The sequence below is a fragment of the Neofelis nebulosa genome, chromosome X, assembly GCF_028018385.1.
Source record: "Neofelis nebulosa isolate mNeoNeb1 chromosome X, mNeoNeb1.pri, whole genome shotgun sequence".
In the NCBI taxonomy this organism is placed as follows: Eukaryota; Metazoa; Chordata; class Mammalia; order Carnivora; family Felidae; genus Neofelis; species Neofelis nebulosa.
Genome location: NC_080800.1, coordinates 89550565 through 89564343, shown reverse-complemented (window position 1 = coordinate 89564343; position 13779 = coordinate 89550565). Strand labels below are relative to the sequence as shown.

Genomic DNA, 13779 nt, shown 5'->3' with positions numbered 1-13779 from the left:
AGCTCTTCTTGTAGAGTGGCATTGTGTGACTTAGAATCATTCATATTGAAATTCTGTGAAAGGCCTAGGATGGAGAAGGTATACTTACTGTTTTCTCTTTCTCCCACCCAGAAGTGAAGGGCTGCAAGATTGGAATCTTCTCTTGGTGAGGCAATGGAAAAGCTCACTCCAGTTCAACAAATTGTTCTACCTGGGCAAGAAATTAGTGAATGACTATATCTCTGAGGATGACCAGTCTACTGGGTTATTTAAGCCTAATTCCAGTGTGAGGGAGGCTCCTGGGAAGTAAATTTAATAAGTTTTGTTCATTACACAGCTATCACCAAAAAGGCAACTTGAATGTACACTGCAATGGATGTGAACCTTAAGGAAGGGGAGAGAACCACCTCCAAGTTTAGTCATTCCAAAATAGCAGGCCCAACTTGGACTAAGATAAGAAGGTCTCTATTTTCACAGAAAAAAAGTAGGAGGCACTTTGTTTTCTTTTTCATTTCATTTGAATCTCTAGAAGGTATTTAATGAGCACAATTTATAACTCAGATACTATGAGATTAGTGCCAGGAAAAAAACTCTTCCAGCAAACATACATCTGAATCCACAGTCTACTGTGACCTCAGTTGACTGGAATGCCTAGGGAATAGGGGGGAGGAGAAGAGTCTGGTTAATTGTGTTGTTTGAATAATTCAGGGCTAAGAAGAAGTTCTTTTGTTTTCTTATTGCTTATTATTCAAACTCTTTCCGCAATTGTCATGGTCTCTTTTCCTGTCTAAGTAAGGGGAGTTTAAGGAACATAATTGAATTGTCCTTGCCAGATAGGTGAGCATCTTACTGGGCCTCAGGGTTATATTCTGAACGTGAATGGAAGAGATGTAGGAGATATCGTCAGGATGAAAGATATAGAAGTAGTGGATTGAATTGAGCAATTCCCTTTGTTTTGTTCTTTTTCTCCCTTCTCCTGTCCACCCTGCCTTTCAAGCCCCTACCCTGGCCCCTAAAATAAATCCCTTTGAACATTTGTTTTTACTTTGTGCTTTTAGTTTTCCAAATTCTACTTTCAAGGGGTTATTGGCAATGGCTTGCCACAATCACATGGACCAAAGCAATAAGACTTAAGTCACAGGCATGTTTAAAATAGTTAAGCAAACTTTTCCTCCCTTTTATTGTAAAAAATAATCTATTAAAACAGCTGAACTCAAACATATCAGCCAGTAAAACAGTTAATTCTTTTAGAACAAGACTTTTTTAAAGAAATGCCTGAGGTATAATTTGATACCTTTCTCACTCATATTTAATTTTTTCCATTATCAACTCACCCTGAATCTAGGCTTAAAGTCAAAAGTTCTTCCCAGCAGTTTCCCCTCCACTTTCAGTCAAAGCACCCTTGGACTGTTCACAGGAGCCTAACCTCTCTCACCCTAAGGTAGTCTATTTACTATGCTAAAGCTGTTCAAAAGACTGCAGAAAAGGCTGAAGGTGACTTTCAGCTTCCTTGATCAGAGTTTCTAATTCCTTTTTCTAGACATGGCAGAGGGAGACATGAATATCATCCTCTACCTGTGGTAAAGGTCTCAGTCAAAAGCTGAGCGTTTAAGGATTTTAGAGAGACAAGGCCTAAGGGAAGTTTCCAAGAAAGATACCAACTAAAAACAGGACTTCACTTCTCTTAGAGGAGGTGGCACTGCCCTCTAGTATGAATAGAAGGATCATTGAGGATGAGGGAGGGGAATGGGGCTGCACCTATAGGCTCCAAGGATCAGGATTCTCCCAAACACAGTCCAATCCTTTAGCCCAGGAACTATAGTCCCAGGCCTAGGCCTGCAAAATATTGAGCAACAAGACCCACTGAGGGTGATCCATTAGCTCTCTGATCCTGTCCCCTATTTCCCTCTTTGGTATTTCTCAAGTCCGGTGTGTCAACCAAACCTACCTTTTATAGCCTACTAATCCTGTCTCATGCACAATCACGTCTTCCTTTGATTCTGTCATGAACCCTTATCTAAACCCACTCCATCCTTTCCCAGATTCTGTTTCATTAAAGCCTTCTGCATTGACCAAAACTAAGCTTCCTTTAATCTGCCTTAGCATTTTAATTATCTGTGGAGAAGATAAACACTCTCTACTCCCATGATCCATTTGACTTACATAGTGGAGTCAAGCCTACTTCTTATATACTACTGATTATTTCTCTCTTCACCTGTTGCTACTAGCACAATGGCTTGAGTTGGTGGTTAAGAGGGACCTAAATGATTTTTTCCCTCACAGCTCTTTTCTAGCTTATATTCCTTGTACAAAACAAAATATTTAGAAAACAATTTAAACAATGTATTTTTTCAAACAGATTTGAATTTGTTTCATTACCTCTATCTCCTTGTTTTCTTGTGATTTTCCGCTTTTCAAAATAGATTATTGGAAAAAGAAAGACAAATTCTAATGAATTGCAAATTAGGTTGTGCTTATTTGAGGTTTTCCTGTACTTTACCATGTAATTTAACAATTTGATCATCCCATGAGGCATTGTTTAAGTCCCTTTAGATTTTTGTCTTACTGATCTCAATGGCAATACAGGTTCATTGTAGAAAATTTAGAAAAGACAGAAAGGTTTATAGGAAATTTAAATTGCTCAAATTCTCTTTAGATCTTTTATTCTAATTTTTCCTTGTTTGGGCTCAACTTCATACATTACTGCATGTTATAACATCCACTCAGCCAAATGATACCTTAAGTCAGCTGATTCTCAAATTTGTCCATTATACTTTTATTGCTGGCCTTGTTAATCCATACTTTTGGTGTAGAGGCTTAATCAGTTTCACATTTGGGCAGCTTTCAGTGATCCACTTGTTCCTTATTTCACTTGGCATAGGTAAGTAGGAGGAGATAGCAGATGGTTATACCTCATCAGAGAGCCATAACTTGGTTTACTACATAAAGCTACTCTACCAAAAAGTGTTGTTCCAAGGACTCCCATTCTGTCTACCTTGTCTTAGTCTTAGTATAAACAACTTTATTACCAAGCTACTCATCTCACCACATTCCTGTCTCTAATCCAAGTGGAATCAACTTGCAAGGAGTGGGATGTGGCAAACAGCCAAATGGTAATACTTCATGCACTGGGAGGTCACATCTATGTGACATCAAACAATTGGATGTAACTTAAAAACCTAGTTGAATCAAGTAAGCATTAATTAGACGAAAGGCCACAATGGATTGACCATTTTATTTTCCAGTTAAAGCTGGTTGACCTAATCAAGCACATTTCCCATCTGGTTGGTTGCTTCTGGCCCATTAAAATAGTGGAAACTCTGTAATAGAATTCTCTCTTACCCCTTCTCTGGTCTGTGCCATCTTTTCAGGTCAAGATAATTGATAAGTAGACCACAGACACAGACATAAGTTACCTTAAATAATACATCATATATCTGTTGTTTGTGTATTGCTTGGGTTTCTCTGGAGTGGTTTGTAAAAAACCCTGCTATGTCACCTCTTTTCCAGTTCAGATTTACTTCAAGCAAGCAGTAGTGGACCTTTTTCAAAGAGGCACTGAGAATAGAGGTGACCATTAATTTATATTCTCATTTTGCCTCACTGCAAATTACAGTGGCTCCAGATGCCATTAAGAATTTTTCAAAGGTGATTGAATTCCAAGCAAATAAATATGCACATAGAATCATAGAGCTGGAAGGGCTTGGAGATCATCAACCCTGTTGAAAGGTGAAGAAGGGTATTGGGGTCCAGAGAAGAGAAGTCATCTTCTTATGATCACCATCTAGTTAGTAGAAGAACTGCTCTTACCAAAGTAAAAAAGAGATCTGAGTTATCAAGGACAACCCCTGACACTTAGGAACACGTCTTCTTAGAGATCCTGGGATAAGACCTCTAACCATGCATGTGGGCACAAGCTTGGCAGGCATATTTTGGTTTACAGTGTTTTGAGCTAGGTGACTCTGTGACATCACAGTCCAGAGAGAGAGAGAAAAGATTGCAGATTCCTTGGTCACTAGATCACCTCTACCAAACAGGATCTTATCCATAGCTATAAATATTCCCAAGTTGATTTAGCCCAAATGTATGGAAAACAAACCTCCAATTATTCCCAGGCTTATGGATTCACTTATAGTTTATAACACATGGTCTTAGTTCCATTTATCAATTTAGTCTCAGAAATACCTGAGAAGAGGCCTAACTTCAGAGGATATCTTAAGAATATTCTCACTGTTGCCCATCATCCAAATAAGAGCTCCAGTATATAGTGAGAGAAGTCAGAGGAGAACTAAGCTCACAAACTTCAAAGCAAGATTAGAATTTAGAACTAATTCAGATTACTATTATTGGCACCACCTTTATCCTCCAGAGCCATGAAATATGAGTTGTGGGGACAGCTGTATACCCAGTGAGTATAGGATAGCTAAAGAGGGACTTTGCTCATGTGTTCACTGACTTCAGCTGTTTCAGGGGTGACTGAGCCCATCATGTGGAATAGTCCAAGGTAAACTTCCCATGACCAGGCCTTCCAGGAATGAGAAATCAAAGGAAAAGCAGTTGCTCCAAGCAATTGCTGGGAGCCGTTTAGGGGGCTAGCTGATGGAGTTAAGTTCTTTATAAATGGTGGTATATTAACTTCATTGGGACATTTTTAGTGTGGTTAAGCAAGACATACTTGTTCTTTTGGGTATTCCTTGGTCCAGGAGCAATCTAGAGTCAATTTCTTGAGATGATTGTGAGTCTGTAGAACCTGCCCCATTGGTCAGATTTGGGTTGGCTTAGGTACTGACCTCACAGGATAAACATTAATATGGAATATCCTCATTTATGCCTATAATTTGAACATACAATATTATTTGAATGGTTTATAGTGATAGTATTCCAAAAGAGTGTTATAAGATGGTTTTGTTACTTCTGGGAAGTAATTTTTTCCCCTGTTTGTATCTCTGTATTGTAGTGCACTTTTCTGTGATTAAAGTTCAGGACTTATAATTTTCCTGTTCTAAAAGTTTTAATGTTTCTATACTTTTATAAATTCCTTAGTTAGGTTCCAATCTAACTTTCTCTATCCTTCTTACAGTTTATGCTCTAGCCCAAGCCTATTATTTGTTCTTTCCCCTGACCTTTCCTGATGCCATGCCTTTTTTGTACTTTTCCCTCTACCTGAAATTGCTCCCCTGCTTCCCACCACCAGAGGCCCAAATTCAACCCATCCTTGAAAGTCTAGTCAAATACTGCTTCTTCCATAAAGATTTCCTTGTTCTCTCTAGTGATATGTCCATATTTCTGAATTTCTATAATAATTTTACCTATACTTCTTTAATGTTTATATAATATTAACTTGTTTTATAGCCGTTTGTGTACTTGTCTCTGTTATACTTTGGTCTAGAGAAAATAATACATGTTACAAGCCTCTTGAGAGCAGGAATCATGTTTGAGTCATCTTTGTACTCTGAACAATGCTTGACACATATAGAAGGCACTCAATAAATATTTGTTGAATAAATAAATGAATGTTTCTATGCCTCTCTGCATACTAAGACTAAGGGACTAAGAAGGGCCATGATCGTTTTCTTGAGATCTGTGAAAAGATACCATGGGGAGCAGGGTTTCACTTTGTTTTATGTGGCCTCTGGAGATAGAATCTGGATCAAGTGATGGAAACTGGATGCATAAGGTCAACATAAGGAACAACTCTCTAGTAATCAGAAATGTCCAAAAATGAATGTTTGGATCTCAAAGATAGTGAGTTCTCTGTTATTGGGGGTATTCAAACAGAGGCTGAATGGTCATGTTCTGGGGAAGAGTAGCTGATATTTCTGCCATTGTATGGAGGATTGGGATAAATGATCTTTTGAGATTCCTTCCCACTCAAGTCTTTGGTTCTATGATTTCCTAACATGCCTCCTTAAGATAGACTTAAGCAGTTTTCAAATGTTAAGAACACATAAAAACAGATCAGATTAATTCAAGTTATAAGCAAACAAAGAGTTATAATAAACAGAATTAGAGGGGCGCCTGGGTGACTCAGTCAGTTAAATATCTGACTCTTGATATCAGCTTAGGTCATGATTTCATGGTCGTGGGATTGAGCTCGGCATTGGGCTACAGTGTGGAGCCTCCTTGGGATTCTCTCCTTCCTCTCTCTCTCTGCCCCTCACCCACTCGTGCATGCACACTGTCTCTCTCTCAAAATAAATAAATAAACTTTAAAAAAGAAACAGAATTAGAAGCTTGAGATAGCCCCATGATAAATCACTGTATTTGACCATGAAATTTTACTCCTGAGTTTCTTGGCATTTAATGTAAAAAGGGAGGAAAACAACAAAATTGAGTCACATGGTTGCCTATTAAGCATAAAAGAAAACCGCCTATGAGTTCATCTGCCTAGACAGATTTTTTTTCCTGCCACTGAATTCTAGAAGGAATTTATCATGTAATTCCTTGTATAATAGGTAGTGTTTATTATAATGGGCAATGTGGTTTTACAAAAGATATAGGTATAATCTTCTAATGAAAATGTCTTTCCTTCCCCTTCAAAAAAAAAAAAAGGAAAGAAAAGACTGTAAAATGTCACTTCTTAAACCAGTAGGAGTCTTTTTCCCTCAGAAGGCTAAGATGTTATAGTTAAGATAAATTGCTTTCTGTTGATTTGGCTTAATATAGAGACCTGGCATAGAGAACCTAAAAGAATGGACAGTTAACATGATCCTTATCTGCTCTCCAGTATCTCCTGTATCAAGCTATCCTTTAGATTGCAGACAATTTATTGTTAAATTCCCTGAGGATGATATAAAAAAAATAGAGATTAGAAGCCTAAGGATTTGTGGTATCTTCCAGTTACTTGCTGGCAAAGGACAGTAGAGATATGCATCCTGGTCCTACCTACCTCATAGGGATGCCGTGAAGATGGAAGAAGAGAAAATTGATGTCAAAGCACTGTGGAAAGTTACAATTTCTAACCAAATGTCAGGGATGAAGGATAATGCTATTGCTATCAGACTGCATCTCACGAGGGCCTAGGCCTCAGGGAGGGCTTTGATGGTTAGCTACTGGGAAAAGCCAATTTGTCAGATCTGCTATGAAGTGTCATTGCATATCTACAGGGGCAAGGCATTCAACGTCAGAGAAAGATGATTTTATGAAATTAATGAAACTTTTATGGAGTAAAGACCCTTGTTGACCAATGTCAGAGTAGTGTCTTGGTCAAAGACAGAGTTTAGCAAACAACAGTAATTTCAGAATAATTCATATTCTCACACTAATCAAAAACCACAAAGGGGATTCAGAGAAACTCATTGAAATCCCACTTTCTCTCCTGTGTTTTTTTTCCATCATATTCCACAGGTATCTAGGGTCTTCTCTTTAATTCATCACCCCCTCCAACTTTTTCTGGACCTTCAGGCAGAACAATTATCTTTTCTCAATATTCCCCTTCCTCCAAGCACTTTATTACATACATTGACTTAGAAGTCAGCCTAAATCCTTTCCTCCTGGTTCTCCTGTATTCCTGCTCTCTCTCTTCTTGATTCTTTATCAAAAAAGGCCAACAATCAATTTTCCAAGCACAGGAAGAAGCGTTTGGAGTGGTAAAAATCTAAGAAAACAAAAACCAACCTCTCCTTGATGCACTGAGACATGGAGAAAGCTGTTAACATATATAATTATTAATTAATTAATTAATTAATTTTCCTTAATTTTTTAAGTTAATATTTTCATCCCATTACACCATGATATGGAAGTTTAGTCAATTCTCCATTATGGACAAATAGATTACCAGAATCACTCAATTTCACTCCCTTTTGTTATTAAGCCAATCTCTCTCCTTTCTACTCCAACTTATAGAATAGACTTTCCCACAAGAGTTGGAAAAAAAAACATTTGGAAACAATAGTTATAGCAAAACCTGCTGGTAGATATGGTCAGGAAAGACAGTAAGGCTGGTGGAAAGGCTGAAGCCTTTCTTGGATTAGTTCTATACATCATTCTGAGAGATGCCATCTTCAGCATACATAGGAGCAAAGAGGGGCTGGCTAAACTTCCCAGTGCTTTCTACATCTGCCCTTTGCAATGCAGCTTCAATATTTGGCTTGTGGTGTGAAGTCCCTAAGAATGAGGAATACCTCTTAAAACAAAATCCAACCCCAAATTCTAAAGCCAAATGTAAATATTTCAGTAATCAATCTTACCATTCTTTTCTATTGACACAAATTTTGGCTAAGAGATAGAAAATTGAAATGAAAACACTTTAAAGGCATGAAGAAAACATCTTTATCCTCTCATTTATGGCCCTAACACTAGCTGTAGAAGTAAAGAAACGTCAGTTTCTGGGGTGCTTGGGTGGCTCAGTTGGTTGAGCGTCTGGCTCTTGGTTTCAGCTCAGGTCATGATCTCACAGTTTGTGAGTTCAAGCCCCACATCAGGCTCTGTGCTGGCAGCATGGAGCTTGCATTGAATTCTTTCTCTCCCCTCTCTCTGCCCCTTCCCCACTCGCCCTATCTGTCTCTCTCAAAATAAATAAATAAAGTTAAAAAAAGAAATGCCAGCTTCTATATATTATAGAAAAGGTAAAGGCTAGATTTAGTGTGTCTAAATTTCTAGATCTCACCAAGATTACTCACAGATTAACAAGGTAAATCATTTCAGTGGTCTTTCTAACCTTACTATGTCATGTAAGTCATGGGATTTTGATACCAGATAGGATTTGCAGTCTGATTATACATATGAAGAGTAGTAGTTGGCATAAACATAGCAATGAGAATAACTCAATGATTCATAGCAGTGTTGACACAATGTCTCAAGAATGTAGCAAAGGCTTTCACATGCATTAATAAAAATGCAGGTTGAGCTTGATGGTTGATGACAATGATATACATTCTTTATCATCTACCTAAATATACCACCTACAGGACCCCAAATAGACAGTTTTTGCATCTTCTTATTCCTTTTTGTGTTCCCAATAAATAGATTTATAGAATTTTAAAGCTGGAAAGAGACCTCAAATATCATTTAGTTCAACTTTCTTATTTCACAGACTGGAAAAGTAATCCCAGAGAAGAAATTTTCTTCTCCAAATTTGCACAGCTGGTTAGTGGCAAAGCTGGGACTAGAACTTCCTTTCTGCTTCAGGTGCATAGTTACTATTAAATTCAAACATTGGCTATCTGCAGAGTATATGCTATTGAAAGGCACTAAGTGTCCATAATAACTTCTGTGCTTCAGTTCAATAAATTCTGAGCTTCTGCACTGCAAAGGAAACAGCAACAAAACTGAAAGGCAACCGATGGAATGGGAAAAGATATTTGCAAATGACATATAAGATAAAGGGCTAGTATCCAAAATCTATAAAGAACTCACCAAACTCCACACCAGAAAAGCAAATAATCCAGTGAAGAAATGGGCAGAAGACATGAATAGACACTTTTCCAAAGAAGACATCCAGATGGCCAACAGGCACATGAAAAGATGCTCAGCATCACTCATCATCAGGGAAATACAAATCAAAACCACAATGAGATACCACCTCATGCCGGTCAGAGTGGTTAAAATGAACAAATCAGGAGACTATAGAGGCTGGGGAGGATGTGGAGAAACGGGAACCCTCTTGCACTGCTGGTGGGAATGCAAACTGGTACAGCCACTCTGAAAAACAGAGTGGAGATTCCTCAAAAAATTAAAAATAGAACTACCCTACAACCCAGCAATAGCACTGCTAGGGATTTACCCAAGGGATACAGGAGTGCTGATGCATAGGGGCACATGTACCCCAATGTTTATAGCAGCATTTTCAACAATAGCCAAATTATGGAAAGAGCCTAAATGTCCATCAACTGATGAATGGATAAAGAAGATGTGGTTTATATATACAATGGAATACTACTTGGCAATGAGAAAGAATGAAATCATGCCATTTGCAGCAACATGGATGGAACTGGAGGGTATTATGCTAAGTGAAACAAGTCAGTCAGAGAAAGACAAAGATCATATGTTTTCATTCACACGTGGATCTTGACAAACTTAACAGAAGACCATGGGAGAGGGGAAGGGGGAAAAATGGTTACACAGAGGGAGGGAGGCAAGCCATAAGAGACTCTTAAGGACTGACAGTAAACCAAGGGTAGATGGGGGGTGGGGGAGAGGGGGAAGTGGGTGATGGGCATTGAGGAGGGCACTTGTTGGGATGAGTCCTGGGTGTTGTATGGAAACCAATTTGACAATAAATTGTATTTAAAAAATAAATTAATTCTGATCCCTTTCATTATGAAGCCAATGAATCATTAGCAATTACTTAGGTCTTTGTGTGGCAATATGATTTCTAGTATGCTCCATGGTCTTGCATTTTCTGTCTTCCTCTTTGGCACTGACTGAAAAAGCTACACAAACTATTTTTTGGACGAGCTCAGTTGGTTAGTTATATCACATCAGTAGAAAGGAAAAGCCTCAACTTTTGATTATTTAGTCTACACTCATAAGAATTTCCTGACTTATACTTTCTAAATGGACTTAGTCTTTAGACTTTACAAGGAAGTAAATCATGCTTATTTGAATAATATATTTATTCAGCATTTTTCCCCACCATGGGAGAAAGATTTGAAATTGCCAATCTATGGATCAGTTTAGGGTCACATGTCAACTGGTTAGTTTCCAAACCTTCTCACCCAAATCTTCTGACTGTGAAAAGATACAACTAGAATAAGAATCTGCTAAGAGCTGCCAGATCTAGGTAACAGTTTTTCAGACTAACTTCTTAATGCTTTCGTGATGGTAAGTTAACTGATTTTAAAATTCTGTCTTGTACGTATGCCAGTGAATGCTAATTCACCTATTTATGACACTCACTAGAGTGATATTCTCTACCTTGGGAAAAAGAGAATTGAATTTATTCAAAGTCAGTTGTAGGCAGTGGTAACATTAAGTTCAGTGGAACTGCAATTCTGGCTTGTCCTCCCTGTCCCTCTCTCTGGTCAGTGACAGAGATAAACTTAGTTTCCAAAGGACAATTTAATATGTTGAATGTTAACTAGTGAAACAGACTATTACTGAGAAGTCTCATATACTATCCATATACTTGATTACCATGGAACAATTTGGAATAAGCTGTCTTCTAGAGTCTGTCCAAGGTCTTCCTCATTAAAGTAACTCATTGGTTAATCTCCATCTTGTGACGTCAGCTGGGTATTCATACAGCCTGGCAATCCTGGGCATGTGCTTGGAAGTTCCTCCAGTAATTTTTTATTACAGTGTCAAAGAGGTAGTGCCAAATGGGTAATAGTTGGAGTGTCTTTTCTGCTTCTCTTCCAATCCATTTCTGACCCAAAGAATCAAGGTAAGCTTGACAAATATGGCAAATAAATCTGGCAAATAACCTTTTAATCAGAACCACAGAAGCAGCCAAACCAGATAAATGGTCTCCAAAATGGATTTTTGTTTGTGGTAGGGATGCTGAAATGATCTGGGCTGTCTATTTATGAGAAATCGAGTCACTATGGAATTTTCAAGCTCATCATCCTTGGAGTAAACATCAACTGTGGCTATTAATTCCAGGCATCATTAGTTTACTGAAGAGCTAGTTAACAACATACCATTTTCAAATCCAGAAATTGCTAATCGATTCCTTTTAGCAGAAAATCTTATCATTGTCATTAGCACTATCACTATGTACCTACTGTGTGCTAGAAACTGTATACACATGATCTTTTCTGGTCCTCACAATGGTCCTGGGAGGCAGGTACTATTATTAACAAATTAACTATTATTTACAAATGAAGAAACTGAAGCTCAGAAGTGTTAAGCATATTACCCAAGACCACAAACATGATAAGTGGCAAGCAAAATCAAAACCAGTTCATCTTGATTCCAAAACCCATTCACATTCTATTGTACTCACATGATGTGAAATTATCCAAGGAGACCAAAATAACATTTTCACTGCAGACTTTGCAAGGCACTGAACTACTTGGAATTCTAAATTCTGGGAATTTTTCCCCCACTTGAGGGAACAGTTTCCTAGCTTTGAGGCTTAATTCAACAGACACTTGATGGATGAGGCAGATACTGGAGAACATGGTGGTGGGGGGGAAGTATATTAGGCAAACCAGAGTCAGAGTGTGTGCTCCCTGGGTTTTGTCTGGCCAGGAAAGTGGAAATAAGTTTCCCCAAAGTGTGAAATGAAAAAGCAAATACAAACCATTAAATCACATTGTTGTTAACTGAAGTTCCAGCCTCTTAGATGTATTGTTTCAAAACATTTAACCTAGGAAAAACTGTTTACTGAACCATTAAAAAAACCCTGTCATATAGAGGTGCCTGGCTAGCTCAGACAGTAAAGCATGCGACTCTTTGATCTTGGGGTTGTGAGCCCCATGTTGGGTGTAGAAGCTTCAAGAAGCTTCAAGAAGCTCTACCTCTGCTTATAGAAGGGGTCACTGATGGATATTGAATACTGGAATTTGGATGGAGCCAAACCAAAAACGAAATGCTAGGACTAGCCCTACCCATTTGCTAAGCTGCACTTTACTAATTGAAGCCAAATATTCTCACTGAACTGTAATCTGAACTGAGGTGTGTTGTTTATCCAAAAGAATGAAACTGGACCACTTTCTTACACCAAACACAAAAATAAATTCAAAATGGATTAAAGACCTAAATGTGAGACCTAAAACCACCAAAACCCTAGAGAAGAGCATAGGCAGTAATCTCTTTGACATAGGCTATAGCAACTTCTATCTATCTATCTATCTATCTATCTATATCTTTAGACAAGGGAAACAAAAGCAAAAATAAACTACTAGACTTCATCAAAATAAAAACCTTCTGCACAGAGAAGGAAACAATCAACAAAAGTAAAAGGCAACCTACTGAACGGGAGAAGATATTTGCAAATGACATATCTGATAAAGGGTTAGTATCCAAAATCTATAAAGAACTTATAAAACTCAACACCCAAAAAATGAATGATCCAATTAAAAAATGGGAAGAAGACATCAATAGACGTTTTTCCAAAGAAGACATACAGGTGGCCAATAAACACATGAAAAAATTCTCAACATCACTGATCAGTAGGGAAATACAAATCAAAACTACAATGAGATATCACCTCACACCAGTCACAATGGCTAAAATCAACAGCACAAGAAACAACAGGTGTTGGCAAGGAAGTGGTGCAGCCACTCTAGAAAACAGTATGGAGGTTCCTCAAAAAGTTAAAAATAGAACTACCCTATGATCCAGCAATTGCACTGCTAGGTATCTACCCAAAGAATACAAAAATACTAATTCAAAAGGATACATCCACCCTGATCTTTATAGTAACATTATCTACAATAGCCCAACTATGGAAACAACCCAAGTGTCCATTGACTGATGAATGGATAAGGAAGATGTGGTATATAGAGGTATACAGTGGAATATTACTCAGCCATCATAAAGAATGAAATCTTGCCATTTGCAATGACGTAGATGGAGCTAGAGAGTATTATGCTAAGTGAAATAAGTCAGCAAAAGACAAATACCATATCATTTCACTTATATGTGAAATTTAAGAAACTAAACAAATGAACATAGGTGGAAAAAAAAGAGCCAAACCAAGAAACAGACTCTTAACTATAGAGAACAAACTTATGGTTACCAGAAGGGAAGTGGGTGGGGGGACGGGTTAAATAGGTGACAGGGATTAAGGAGTGCAACTGTTGCAATGAGTACAAGGTGATGAATAGAAGTGTTAAATTACTATATGGTACCTGAAACTAATATAGCATGGTATGTTAACTAACTGGAGTAAAAATTAAAACTTAAAAAAAA

The 13779-nt window shown here is 37.9% G+C and overlaps 1 protein-coding gene across 3 annotated transcripts in view; it reads left to right on the top strand.

The window, feature by feature from the left end:
- The window catches only part of GUCY2F (guanylate cyclase 2F, retinal), a 102699-nt gene extending 92608 nt beyond the window's left edge, over positions 1 to 10091 (top strand). Inside the window, exon 19 of one of the 3 annotated variants that reach the window (XM_058712845.1) lies at positions 9014 to 10091. The gene's annotated coding sequence lies outside the window, so the exon portion shown is untranslated. Of the gene's footprint in view, positions 1 to 111; positions 5498 to 9013 lie in introns of those variants that run through there. The other 2 variants (XM_058712848.1, XM_058712847.1) reach the window with 2 other exon arrangements.
- The last annotated feature ends 3688 nt before the right edge of the window (positions 10092 to 13779 follow it).